The sequence below is a fragment of the Stylophora pistillata genome, chromosome 4 (assembly GCF_964205215.1).
Source record: "Stylophora pistillata chromosome 4, jaStyPist1.2, whole genome shotgun sequence".
Classification (NCBI taxonomy): Eukaryota; Metazoa; Cnidaria; class Anthozoa; order Scleractinia; family Pocilloporidae; genus Stylophora; species Stylophora pistillata.
In genome coordinates, this window is record NC_142522.1 from 7,952,270 (window position 1) to 7,967,706 (window position 15,437).

Here is a 15,437-nt window from a genome sequence, read left to right on the forward strand (position 1 = left end):
TTTGTACTTCCATAAGGAAATAAGGCTTTGGCCTCCTTTCGGGTCTGACACTGGATTTTCTGTGACTTAAGCCACTCCCAAGTTCCTTGGCCTAAAAGGTTGCATGTTGCTCCTGAGTCAACAAGGACATTTGGCAAATGAGTACCTCCAACTACAACAGTTACTATTCCACTCTTTTGGTCAGGCTTATCCTCCACTGAAAACACATAGTTAGGTGTTGAGTCTTGTCCTGATTTAGTGCTACTATCAACATAATTTGTGTTTGTCTTTCTGCCTCTTTCATTCATACTAGATGTATTTCTCCAATCACGCCGACCGTCACCTTGTCTTTGCCCCATATGGGAATCCTTAGCGAGCTTCTTACAACACTTGACCTTGAAATGTCCAATTTCTCCACACTGAAGACACTTTCTACCTCGAGCAGGACATCTCCAATCTCTGGCTAAGTGATCCTCTCGACCACAATTGAAACAGCCCCTCTTCTCGCTACTAGTGCTCCCTTTTAAATTTACCACACTGTTAACCTGCTCTGAACTTATGTCGCCTCCCCTTGCCCCATCGTCAACAACAGTGTTCACTTGTCCTGAACCACTGTTAGCCCCCATTGCTTCCATCTGCAAATTAACTGCTTCCTGTGCCCGAGCTGTAACTAGTAGATCATTCAAAGTAACACTGCCTTCCTTTTCTAAAAATTTCCGACGCAATTTTGCCGAGTAACATTTGTCAATCAATTGATCCCTGATGTACTCATCTTCCCGCTCTCCAAACTCACACGAAGCGGCTCGTAGTCTGAGCCGACAAACAAATTGATCGACGGTTTCTTCATTACTCTGACTAATTTGCCGAAACAAATGTCTCTCAAACGGTACGTTAGCTTTAGGAATAAAATAGTCATCCAGTACCTTGAAAGTTTCGGCGTAGTTCTTCTCTGCACCATCAGGCACCAGTGTGAAATAAACTTCCTGTACATCGAGTCCAGCTGTGTGAAGTAACAGGCCACATTTCTGCGAGTCATTCGTGATCCCTTTACCAAGCGCGTATAACTGAAACGCTCTTTTCCATTTTCTCCATCGCTGCGAAACCGAATGCGGATCTCCTTTAACTTGAAAAGGCTGCAAACTGCCTACTTCCACAGCCACTGGGGTCGACACCCCACTACTTGTGCTCGCCGAACCGCCATCTCCCTCACTCGATTCTCCGCCAGGCATTGCAAAGAAGTATGTCCCCTCCAAACACAAAATGGTAAAAAGAAACTAGCACAAGGACATTCCTCTCCATCCCATCCTCGTCGCCAGATGTGATATTCGGATATACAGCAATAAAAACCCTCGATGTCCTTTGATTTGAATACTTTAATCAACACACTATCCACATGGCAGCCAACGAGTATCACCACAACAACTTTTCCTAGGCATCACGGGATGCCTACAAACACAACCTTTTCGCACTTCCGGTACAATACACTACACCACCTTTTCCACGTATACAAAAGAACATTCGATTCAAAGATTCGTTGTCAACGCACGTTCAAAGACTGTAGAGGACTATTTATAAACATGCGTAGTATGTATTGGAATTCGTAAAATTATGTTAGTTAATAACACAACATAAACTTGTGCAGCATATTACTCCCATGCGAATACTACTCAGTCGATTGATCGCCAAAACTGTTCAGCTAAGCCTTTTGGGCCGGGAGGGAAATAGTTACTTTTACAGTTGTTTAAAAGCAGGGTTAATAAGCTAGTGCAGTTTCCGAATTATATCACGATTTTACATGCATGTATGTACAAAGGCAGGAATTATTTGTTACGTACCTCTGTCTGGTGAAGATCCCTACAAAATTTTTCGAGATGAAAATCCTCTAATATACTAAGTAACGACAAATAATCTGTTTACGTCGGGAAACTTTCTTCATATCGAAACATTCCTTGATTTAGTATACCTTCGAAAAGCAATGCCATGATTGTTTAAACGTACGACGCTGAAACTTAAGAGCTCTTTATTAATAAAGTTAGCAATTACAAATGCTTAACTATGAGGCCTCGCTGGGGGTCACCATCTCGTTTTTGAGCCATTCCTTAATTCACGCGAGAAACCAGAACATAAGGAATCCGACAGATTTTCACTGCGGGACTTTCATCGTAACTAGTATATACAATAGGGCGAAACTGCGGACATTGCTGATAACCAGGATAGATTACTAAGCCGTGTCTTGTATCGCTGGTTAAAGAGAACTCTATTGTAAAAATCACCATGCACATTGGAATAGTTTTAGTTCTAGCCGCTGTTGAAATGGCCGGTCTCGTAATTTGGTAGAGAAAAGATATCAATTGAAATCATACATAAAATACTCACAGCATAGCACGAAATTCCGCCATATCCATCGTGTCAAAGCCACAATTATTCGTTCCGGCGCGAACGAGTTCGTCATTTAGAGCAAATGAAAGATGCGAAGAAACTTTTATGGCTACGTGTTGCTTTCAAACGGAGCACCATGATTAGCTCTTGTACCTCAGGAAGCAAAACAGCACCGCAACTTACCAGGCTTAATGTCATGGGCGCTTCGTCTGATCTTTTTGACATATTCATAGATATTTAACAAGGTAAATTTACCTCGGAAAACGTCCGTCACACTACTAAATACAGTTTTGCATGGTGAAAGGGCAATTTATTACGGTAAAATTTCCCCATATAACCGCACCGATTATCTTCGCTTAATTCACACGTTCACACGCAAGAACTGATAACGTTTAACAAATTTGCCGTAAATAGATAAACTAGACAACGGCTAATAAATATTTTATGTAGACCACCTCTATCGCCGAGCGCTTCCTTTCTTTTCCCGGTTTCATTTTCAACTTTATGCAGCTACTTCCATTCTTAAATCTTTCATCGGATGAGACCCCAATTTAAAAAGAACAAAATTATGGATATGATCTATGGTCTTGATATGTCAGAAAACCACGTTTTAGTAATTCCGTATTATCTTATCTCATCACTACCATTAATATTTTCATTATTGTTAATTGCATTTTTGATCATACGTTGCTTCTTATCTTTCTGCTCTCAGGCGTTTCCTTACCGTCAATCACACCTCTTCCGTTACATACACATACGGATTTCTCTCTCAGTTTATTTGAAATTTGCTGCTTTCCAGATTCGAGCGAATTCTGAATGTGTATAATAATGCAGATCATTGTATTGAGAATCATATTCCAAACGATTCAGCGCTCGCAATACTCGTTGGAGAGCTGGTTTAGAAAAATTGTCGACCGACGTTTACCAGCGCTCGCTCTTCTGACTCAAAAATCAATTTTAAGAAGGGACCTTAAGCAAACCCCGGAGGCAATAGCGGAGGCAAAACAAAAGATCTAATTAGCAGAGAATTAGCTCAGCACGAGCGTTTTAAAACTTTGTTCCTTTCTAAGCCGTCACCTAAAGAACAAAAACGCGAAAGCACCAAACTTTGAGTGGTCTGACGGGGAGTCATTCAAGGTTCTATTTGAAAATTAGCATTGTGCTGCTATATTAAACTGAAAGTGAGACGTGGTGCCGTTAGAGACGGAAACATAAAGCCATTCCCAAAATTCGAAATAAAATTTTGAATTCATTTTTGAATCGAAATTTTCCTCGGCGTTGCCGTACTGACTGCTTAACGTCCCTACTTAAGTATTAAGTTTCCTTGTTTGGAAGGTTTGACTATAATTATAACCCGCTATAAGATTAACCGCTACGACAGCATGAATGTCATGCATATCTTGGGAAAATGAAGAAGAGTAAAGTAGTCTTTGTTTCCCATTTTATTTGCTGTATGGGTTTATGATACGTCACCAGTGAATAGACGGATCTTACTGTTGAACGGCTAAGGTTCTCAGATGTATCTCGGTTCTTTTCTTATGGAACAGGACTGCGGTTGATATCCATTGTGTAAGGCAGCTAGTGCTTTAGTCAGTCAGTCGAGCCTCATGAAAGATTCATTTCATAAGCTTCACATGTTGACATATTTCAAGTCATACTCCGATTATTAACAGTGACATCTTAAATTGATTTTTGTTAATCAAATCCTTTACATAAGCAACATGAGTTTTCGAAAAGGTGCTCAACTTATCTTGGCGTGTTTACATCGGGCAGAATTGTATGACACATCCGGGACATTTACGGGTTCGAGGGTGCTAAATTTAAAATACCGAGACGACAAATAGCATGATACAATAAAGGAAATGGCCGGAATAGGCAAAGATCCTCCTGCGTTTAATGTTTTCACAGCTTAACTGTATAAAATATCAAAAGGGTTGCATATGATTTTTAAAGAAAAGATTTTCGTAAAAAAATAACAACCAATATTGAGGCGGTACCATGTCTTTAACCTTTATCAATTCTATGTTCAACTTGACCTACTTTGAGTAAATTTCAGTGTGGGAAATAGCTGCATGATAACTTTGAGGTCGAATTTCTTCTAAATGAAGATATCAGCACGTTGGGTTGCATATGGATTTGTTTTCTTAAAAAGTATAAAGGGCTCAAGCAACATATGAAGGAAATCCGATGTCTGGAAATAGTATCAAATCTAGCATTTCTGGAACATATACTTTCTCTCTTCAATTCCTCCCCGTCCTAAGGGCCTTTGGGAGTTGAACGGATTTATTTTGAACTTCGCGCGTGCATATTAAAAACTCTAAGCTCCGTTACTGAGTTTGGGTCAGTTACCTTGGAATTGGAGCAACTATTTTCCAGGCTATCGAGAGGAAAAACGAAAGATACGAAAAGACTCGTTTAAAATCTGAGATCGCTTCGTTGCAGGGCAAATACAGCATTTCAGATGAGGACTTCAACAAATTAAGGGAGATTTTTGAAAGTCCCTACGCTTCGAGAGAAATAGAAACATGGAAGTTTGGCAATGCGTACGTTATTGCAGGGAAAATATTGAACACTGTCGGTGTGTTCAAAAAGGGTTATAAAAAATATTGTTAATTACATTATTAATCAATTTATACTCTCTAAGATTCATGAAGACTGAGAATATATCCTCATAAAACACAGTATCTTGGCTTTGTTTTTCTGGGCAATATCGCTTAAGTTTTACAAGGCATCAGCGCACAATATCATAACTTCAGTCGTACATGCATTTAAACCAATTTTCTTTGAGGTTTCCGGGCTTTTCATGAAGGTAGTAAAGAAAAGTGGGATTACGTTCATCCTTCGAGTAATGGCGCCAGTTATCCCCCTTTACCCCCTTCGTAATTAGAAATTACTTTGATAACACTGTTTGTATCAAGGAGAGAAAGGCCAAGAAGATCCCCCAAATGCTCGGGACAATTTATTCGTCTTATAACTTTCAAACACGCAAAATACACTCTAGACGTGCGCCTTTGTGAGGTTCAGTTCACTATTGTAGCTCTTGCTGATTCTTCCATGTCGTATTCGATGCAGCCTTCCTTTTTTAACTTTAATCAGGACGTGGCAGTAAATAACAGTCAGGGCTCACATTAACGGTAGCCAACTAGCCACAGACTAGTGGAAAATCAGTTTGGGCTGGTAGTTTTCGATTTCCACTTGCCAGTTTGGCTGGTAAACAAAGTGAAATTTTTTTAACGTCTAAGTTGTTATTAGCCACTTGGTTAGTAATTTGACAAGTTAATGTCGAGTCCTGATAGTGTGTCAGATTTACGTGTTTGTGAATTATGATATTTCACTCTGATAAAGCACGTGCAATCAGCATACCAGTTTGGTGAAACCGAAGCGAAATTATTGAATACGTCTGTGGATGTAAAAGCATTTACAGCAAAGTGGCCACTTCTTACAGTTTTCGACTTTTCGAGATTATTTGTTGTGTCAGTTGGGGAAAGGGATATATAGAACAGTTGGAGATGAATTATTGATGTTTTCCTTCCAATAATAATATTTTCGTTGTATTTTCTTGTAATTATTGTGACTATCTTTCTGCAGGCTATGGCCATATATTTCCCTTGACCTCATGGGGCAGGATTTTTTTTTACTGTGTATGCACTGTTTGGAAAACCACTGACCTGTGTTGTTTTCAAGAACTTCTGACAGTGCTATTTGAGCTTCTCGGAAAGTTGTCAGACAATATTTGTGAGCTCGCCAACCTAGAGCTTGCCATTTTCTCTGGTTACTTGGCGTTGTTTTCTGAAAACCAAAGCTTACAATCCTACGATGTACTTTTTTATTGGGAACAAATTTCTATGTGTAAACTTTAATAAAGTTTTAAAAAAGACAGAAGTTATTCACTGGGTTGGTTTTCTTGTTTTATTATCATCTAGTAAAATGTCAATCTAGAACACTTTTGAGTTGAAGTTTTTAAAAAAAAGTTTTGACGGTGAAGAACTATAGTTTCCAAGATGCACCTCCATCCTATGGTGCCACCATCCTCGATTTCTCGCTCGGCCGGTTTCTGTATTTTAATGAGATTCAACATTGGAAAGGAGAACATTTCAGCTTTAATTACAAAGCACTGGGACATAGGATCTAAAGTGTACATCTTTAATGTGAAGTAAAAATAAGTGTCCTTTTTTTCTCAAGTTAATTTAGTTTCACAGTCTCCTTCCATAGAAATAAAATGGAAATCCCTTTGTCATCGGTTAAACTCTTTGAATATACATATTGAAATTTGGACATAAATATGGCAACTCAATACATAAATTCTCTCTTCGACATTTTGATCCTGTTTGACAAGCATACTTTGTACTGGATTCTATTACTACGACAGCTCCACTTACGGGGGAAAAAGTTCAACTGCTCCTGTCTATATGCGATAGACTCTTAAAAACACAAATGCCCACAATCAGACAGGTCGCAGAGGTTATCGGTATTCTGGTGTCCAATTTTCCCGCTGCTCAGTATGGACCACTTCACTATTGCCACCTTGAGTGGGATAAATATCTCGCACTCACAGCAGACAAGGGCGATTACGGGGTGAAAATGCAGTTATCCCCTCCCACTTTAACAGGAATTCGGTGGTGGCGTGATAATGCCCTAACTCTCAAACGAAATATCCAACACTACCCACCCAGTATTTCAATTTAGTCAGATGCATCCACATTGGGCTGGGGAACTGTTCTTGGCACTCAGAAAACGGGGGGGAGATGGACCCCTTCGGAAGCCGAATACCATATTAACGTATTGGAATTACTTGCAGCCTTTTTTGCGTTAAATTGTTTTTGTAGCCATATGAACAACTGCCACATCCAAATTCATATCGACAATACCACAGCCCTCGCTTATATAAACAACATGGGAGGCTCAGAATCCAAAGAACTTAACCAGCTAGCTGTTCAAATTTGGGAATGGCGTAGACCCCGAAATATTTGGCTCTCAGCTGTGCGCATACCTGGTTGGTTGAACACTGGGGCTGATGAGAATTACGCGTGTTCTCAGATAATCACGAGTGTATGCTAAACAAACACTCGTTTGAAGAGATCCTGTTGCAAAACCCCGGCCTCGATTTCGACTTGTTTGCGAGCCGGTTAAACTGTCAGATCAGTAGTTACTGCTCGTGGCAAGCAGACCCTAACAGTTTACACGTTGACGCATTTAATATGAGTTGGAAGGGGAAAATTTTTTTTATGATTTTCCACCCTTTAGCCTTCTCCCCAGATGCCTTCATAATATCAGTCAAGACCAAGCACAGGGTGTACTAATCGCGCCGCTTTGGCCAACTCAAACGTGGTTTCCAGTCCTCCTACGACATTTGTGCGACCAGCCCTGGATCCTGCTCCCACGGCCAGACCTTCTACAACACCCCTCCCGCAGTGGCCCACATCCACTACACAGGAATCTTCATCTGATGGTATGTCCTGTGTCAGGGGACCCTTCAGCCATTACCACTTTTCAGAGGAGGTTACCGACATTCTCATGGCATCCTGGAGGAAAGGCACTAAAAAACAGTATGCCACTTACGTTATAAAATGGATGGTGTTTTGTTGTGAACGGCAAATTGATTGTTATTCACCACCGCTGAGCGACGCCCTTCAATTTCTCTTGGGGCTATTTAATCAAGAGCTTTGCTACTCGACCATTAATACTGCTCGCTCTGCCTTATCTACCATTGTTACGATAGACGGCGGGGGAAGCTTTGGTAGCAACCATATTGTTACACGGTTTATGAAAGGGGTATTTAAATCGCGTAGACCCAGACCTAAATATGACAAAATTTGGGATGTTTCAGTCGTTTTGAAATATTTATCTTCTTTACACCCTAATGAAACATTGTCTTTAAAGGATTTAACACACATGATCCTTATATTAATTCTATTAGTTTCGAGTCAACGAGGGCAATCGATGCACTACCTAGATCTACAGCATCTTAATATGGAGGATACTTACTACTTTGACTTCGTTGAGCACATTAAGACCAGTACCCCCAGAAGCCCACATACGAAGATTGACATTGCTGCCTATGAGCCAGACAGTAGAATTTGCCCTTTGACTTGTTTGCAAGCATACATCAAAAAGACGAAGGTTTTGCGTAAAACCGAAACAAAACTGTTTATTAGTTATGTTAGGCCCCATAAACCTGTAACTAGGGACACGGTTTCTAGGTGGACTAAGGAGACTCTTAGACTTTCCGGTATTGATACTAAGGTGTTCACGGCACATAGCACTAGGTCGGTGTCTGTTTCCAAAGCTAATGAGAAGGACGTCCCTGTCCATGAAATCACAACGAAGGCAGACTGGAAGTCTGCAGAGACCTTCCGTAAATATTACAACAAACCGGTTATACCAGGTAACAGCCTTGCTTCTGCTATTCTTGACAAGTGACGGAACACTCCGATATGTTTTTGGAATATTGCATTGGCTGTTTTGCTTATTTTGTTACTGTTAGACTACGTTGCAAACATGGCTATCATTGTTTATGCTCCACCCCTTACCTTTGTGTGGATTTCGTGCCTCTTGTTTGAGTGTATGTCGTATGGGTGCATCTACGCTTTAAAGTCTCATGGGATCTCTGCCTTCCGGTCATGTGATAGAATTGGAAAATTAAGAGACTTACCTGTAAGTTGAAGTTTGACTGAGATCTATCACATGACATTGGAAGGCGAGAGATCAAATGCCCTCCACTTTCAATACCCACCCTCTCTTGGGCAATTTGGTTGCCGGTCACTTCTCTACTTTTCTTACTTTCAGCCGGCATCCCTTTTTAGATGCACCCTATACGTGGCTTTTAATTATGACTTGCTCAAGCGCCCTGCTATCTCATGCGATCTCTCGCGCCCATCTATGCCAGGTTTATATTGATAGACTCTGGAATGAGACTCACCCCTTGAATTTTATGCTCCCCAAACAGGAAGAGGTTGTGCATAATTATAATCTTAGATCTGGCATTAGCCGCTCCACGCGTCCTACTTGTAGGACCAAGCGCACGCATAAGTATTCCTAGTGGCTTGTACAATTATGCCTTCTTGTACTTATTGGATTTATTGTATTATATTTTAGTATTATATCAGTGTTTTGTAAATAGCTCTGTTATTCAGCCATTCTGTATATTGCTGCAATAAGTCTTAATAAAGAGTCTTCAGTCTTCAAAAGAACTCCCAGACTTGACAAATGACGACTCAGTATGGATCAGAGACCAGGATTGCCTAGGGAAAATAAAAGGGCGCACTCGGCATCCTCGTTCCTTTGTCATCGAAACAGAGAAGGGCACATTACGACGTAACAAATCTGCTCTTGTCAAAGCTGAGTTGCAATCCCCTTTAAAGGTAGACTAGCAAGCCACTTTCACCAGTAAGGCGAGCGACCATGCTGTTCAGGACACAGAGGAAACGACTGGTCCATCTAAGCTCCCGTGTACTACTATACAGCCTATCCCCAGTCGAACAGCTCCATTACAAACTCGTTCAGGGAGGATTGTTGAGCCGCCTGATCGATGGGACCTCTAGAAAAATATGTCTGACTTTATAAGGGCAGTTTAGGAGACAGTTGTTACATTTATGCCCTTTCAGTCGCTGTGTTGAGACTGTGTTATGCACTATCACGTCTTGTGAATAATTTACAGTCAGATTTGAAGTAATAGTTTATTTTTTCCATTAAATCCTGGTTTAAGGATGGAACACTGTTTGTAGACATGCAATTTCCTTTAACTTAATCAGTCCACTTGATTGTACTAGGAAGGGAGGTGTACGGTTATGCCCATATAAGTATTTGTTGTGCATGTTCTTTGCTTCCAATGCGTGCTGGGACCTCGTGCTTTCACGGGTCGCCATGTTCATTAAATATATGTTGTGTTGAACTGTTGTGAGTTCTTTCTACGGTTTCTTCACCCCTCAAACCTGCTGCAACTCCTCAATAGAAAAGCACAAATTCTCAAAATATGCTGCAAATTATTTAAGTAATAATAAGATGCATTATGTAATATGCTACAAATATAGTTATCAATTACATCCTTACTGACTACATACTTCTTTAAGATTTTACAAAACATCATCCAACATTTGCAACGTCGGCAGGCAACACAGGTTAATGTGTCCATTATTACAAGACTTAAACAACATTCCCCTCTCCCACCCCCCACCAACTTGAGGGTTGTGAAGTTAATAATGTTACTTTGAAGAGTTCTGTATTCAATCAACCTATTACTTTGCAATTGATATTTTTCCTCAATTGCCTCTATAATCTCCTGGACGATGAAATCCTATCAATTACATTTATCACTGGCTAAAACTTTCTAAAACTTCTTACAGTCTCTTGCAAAAGATGCTCTGTCCATAATGCACCTGCAGCAACAACTTCAATTAATAATAATAATTAGATGCATATAATTTTCATTTCATACCACTGCTGACTACATACACCTATGACTTTCTTGCAGAGTATGTTGCAGAGTGTGAATTGGTGGAGTTCAACAGACTAAATAACTCATCTGTGATGAACGTCGTGCGCCAGCATGTTCAACATCACAACCCAGGTAATGCTCAAATAAATTCAACACCTTAAAATTCCCCCCATCACTCTTGTGTGACTCAAAAGAAAAGTAGAAATTCTCAAAACACACTGTAAATATATCATAATATTTATCAAAATACGTTTAAATACTAAATTCTCCTTATAATACAAATACTACTAGTACTGTTCCAAGGCAGTTCAATTCATCTACATTGAGAGTGATATTCTCAATAGTTACTGTATCAACTCTAAATGTCAAACGTTTCTGTTCAAACATTTTTAGATGCAATACTTCACAGGCGTCGCACTGATTCCCAAGAAGCTGAGTAAATTCATTCAACTTTTAAATATATCTTCTACATGATAGGACACTAACTGCATGAAAATTATGTTAGTAAATCCAAAACATCTCATAATTCACATGTTACTGACTATCGTATGATAACAAACAAAGCAATTCAATCCAAAAATACCCTAGGCTACTGTTTACAAGTCATACACATTTCATTATTTTACCTAACTTCCTCTTCAAAACTGAAGTTAAAACGTATTCTTGAGTTTGACTTAAAAGATTTAAAAAGAAACACTCTAGCTGCTACATATTTTCTTGTAACTAAGTTACACAAATTTGGTATTGGATGGAAACAACTGACATCTACCAGATGAGTTTGAGTATTCTCATTACCTGTTTCTTGCATGATCTATAGATGGTTAAGGGAGAAGTCAATTGTTTTTCATATCTGGGAGTTAAGGATTCAAAAGTTAAAATACTTTGCTCATTGTTTACCCTATACTTCTTAATCATTCCTTTAACTTTTGCCACAGCTATGTTCTACTTGTTTCTTAATACTCACATAGCTAAATACACATAACTCGAACATCTAATGGATGATATTCTTTCATTTACATCGTAGCTCACTAGTTCCAAAAGAAGAAGCATATGATGGAAACAATAAAATGGAGCCTTCCGAAAGTTAATGTGCAGCTAGAGTGGATAAATAATAATTACACCGAACCATCAGTCAAGGTAACTAAAATTCTTTACTCCTATAATTGAAATTTACCAGTCAAGCTAAATAACAGTAACATATCAGAGAGACTTAAAATTGGAACAAAATTTGAAATTTGAATTGTGCCACCATTATTCAAAAACACATTTGTCAAACAGGTATGAATCATATGATTTCACTCGCACGCTATCTTTTATACTTCACAGACTTCAAGGCATGATCGATTATTTTTTGCAACAAATGTTGGAGGTTTGCAAAGGAGCAAGTGTCTACTTATGTAGTTAACAATGAGATTCAACTACAGTTACAACAAAATCGAAAAGTACTCGTCATTGATAGTTAACAAAATTCCACGTTTCTTACACCAGACCAAACAATAATCATACACCAAATTATGGGGTGCCGACCCAGTCGATATTCCCTCTGTATTTCTGTGACCCAGTCTACTTTTGACATGGTTAACTCGACTTTTTATATGGTCAATTCGACTTTTTATATGGTCAACTTGACTTTTTGTATGGTCAACTTGACTTTTTACATGCTCAACTTTTGACTTTTTCTATGGTCAACTCGACTTTTTATATGATCAACTCGACTCTTTATATGGTGAACTTTTTACTCTTGTTATGGTCAACTCGACTTTTTACATGGTCAAGTGGTAATCTTTTGAATAGTTCCATTATTCATTGCGCCCAATCACTAACAAAGATGGCTGCCAATGCTTCACTCTTTGGCTTTGGAGGAAAGAATGGCCCAAAACCCTTCTAGAGAACGCAACGAGCATGGATTACTTCTATTTTTTGACAATTTAAAGCTACCGCTGTCTACGATATCCTCATTTGAAAAAGCAGAAAGATGCAATAACTTGTCTTTTGAGGATATTGACCAGGCAGCTGATCGATTGAGAACTGCTGCAGAGACCATCCAGTTACTAACATCAGACATTGGGAATAACTGTGGAGTTTTAATATGCGTATCTAATATGACTCATCGACCCATACAAACAGGGAAAAGTGGGTTTCGGAATGGTAGAAGAAAACCGAGTGGAAGAGAAACTTTTTCGTAAGCTGGATTGCGGACGGTTGCTGGTAGAATTATCAAGTTTTTGCGACTGAAACATACCACATTACCCGACGCATGACGAAATAAACAGATTCTAAAACTATTATAGGCGTGTGGCTACGTAACGTTTTTATTACTTTACCTACATTTTTACATAGAAATTTGTGACAAAGAATCTGTGACGTCATTTTCTACTCCTCGATGCGTCTTCACTTGGTTGCTCAGCACGTTATTTGTGCTGATTTTAATATGAATAAAAGATCTCCTAATAGGAAGTATTGAAGAACGTTAGATGAATTCATGAACCAGTTCCGAAATACACCGGATTCAATACTACTTTAAGGTGTAGACCCTGTCCGTTTCAGCGTAAACAAAACATTGTCTAACCCTTAGGTCTAGATTCGTTCTGTCAACTTTGAAAATCCCCTTTTCCACTGCTGAGGAAAACCATGCAGGGTTTTATCGGTAAAGGGCATAATAGGCCGGATAATGATAAGAATAAAGTGATGTTTCCACAAGTGTTCAATCAATACCCGGGGGGAAACAACTCAATATTCAATGAAATTTTTTCGTGACAACGAATTAAACCGGATTACACCGTGGTCCTTAACTCTTCGACTCCATACTCTCTTCTCTTCGTTCTTATCCTATAATAGTCTTTCATATATCCCGGCATACACTACAACTCCCCTTCCCCTAAGGAGAAGACCTTAACATAACGAAACACAACATGAACGGGTGAAAACGTCTCCAACACGAACCGAATTAAAGTGTTCAGTAAAGGGTCACTCCGAGAGCGTCCATACGCTACTAACGCGAAACTTAAATAAAATGTTCAATAAGGTGTCTTTCTGAGCTGGCAAATGTGCTACTAACGCGAGCCTCATCAAGTTTTCAGTAAAGTAATTAAAATGTTCAATGAAGTCTCACTCTTCCACCGAACAGAGTTCATACACTTCGTAATCTTTTGAGTACTCCGGTGGCCTCCCTTCCCTTACTGGTCTCCCTTGGGGTTCTGTTCTCCTTCCAGTGTCATCTTTCTCGGAAAAGTCATCTTCAGCAGCTTGTTCATCTGCAGTTGTATCCCCTCTCAAGTATTTCTTAACATCGGCCACGTTTCTTCTCATGTTTACTCCTTCGGATGACGATATGATGACCTCGTTACCGTGCTTCTTGCCAATGGTATATGGAAGTGCGCCACAAGTAGTCGAGATCTTGTTCTCTTTCTTTTGTTTTAAGAGTACTACATCACCAGGTTCTAGTTTGCTCTCTCGAGCTCTCCTTTTCTCATCAGCATAGTCGGTTCTCTCCTGCTTCATCTCTGCATCCTTGTCTCTCGCCTCACTGTCAGGGTATCTCGAGTTTCCCAGTTCAGGAATCTTTGATCTGATTTCCCTGTTGAACAGAAGTTTGGCCGGTGTGACGCCTGTACTGCTGTGAGGTGTAGTTCTATAGGCTGTTAAGAACTTTCGCATCTCGGTCCAGATATTCTTCTTTTCAGCTTGAGCAAACCTAAGGGCTTTAAGCAAGATTCTGTTCTGTCTTTCAACCTCCCCATTTGCCTGAGGCAATGGGGGGGGGGGGAGGGGGCGAGGTGCGGTGCTCTATATCATTCGTTTCGGGCTTGTGGTCTGTCAGCAGTATGAACTCCATCCCATACAGGTACATGTGAAACCTCTCGCATCCCCACACGAGTCCCAATGCCTCTCTTTCTGTTTTTGAGTATCTGCGTTCAACTCCTGTTAAGGCACGACTTGCATATGCGATTACACGCTCTTATCCCTCCTGGACCTGTGTAAGCACTGCCCCAAGGCCTACCGGGCTCGCATCTGTAATTAGCTTGGTTGCTTCTGCATTTCTGTCGAAATATGCCAGTGTTTCTGCCCGTCCCAGCTTACTCTTCAGGGTTTCAAATGCCGCTCCTTGTTCTGTGCCCCATTTGTATGGTACATCCTTACTGGTCAATTCTCTGAGTGGCTCTGCGATGCTTGCTAAATTAGGAATGAACCGGGCGCTAAAGTTCAGTAATTCCAGGAAACTCCGCACTTCCTCTGCATTTGTGGGTTCCTTAGCCCGGACTACCCCATCAACACGTGAGTCTGTTGGGCCAATACCTTTCCTTGATAGCAGATATCACATGAAGGTGAGTTGTGGCATCCTAAATACACACTTTTCCGGATTGAGGGTCAGTCCTTTGTCACTAATAGTCCAGCAAACGAACGAATTTTTATAGTCGAGGTTGGACAAAAATTGTAACAAAGCCGTTTCAACTTTAAATTGTTTATTTGTGGTCCAATAGTACATATATAAAACCCCACCGAGATCCGACCATTGAAACCTGCTTTTCAACCACCCTAAATGGGCCTATCATGAGTCTGGTCAGCGGTATCAAAGCCTTTGATACTGACTACTCACCTGTCACTAGTCTCGTCGTTTCTTTTACTTCTAGGCAGTTTATTTAGT

At 40.0% G+C, this 15,437-nt stretch overlaps 1 pseudogene; it reads left to right on the plus strand.

Annotated features, from left to right (window-relative positions):
* Window positions 1-3,766: 3,766 nt before the first annotated feature.
* On the plus strand, window positions 3,767-8,793 carry LOC148732236 (uncharacterized; annotated as a pseudogene).
* The last annotated feature ends 6,644 nt before the right edge of the window (window positions 8,794-15,437 follow it).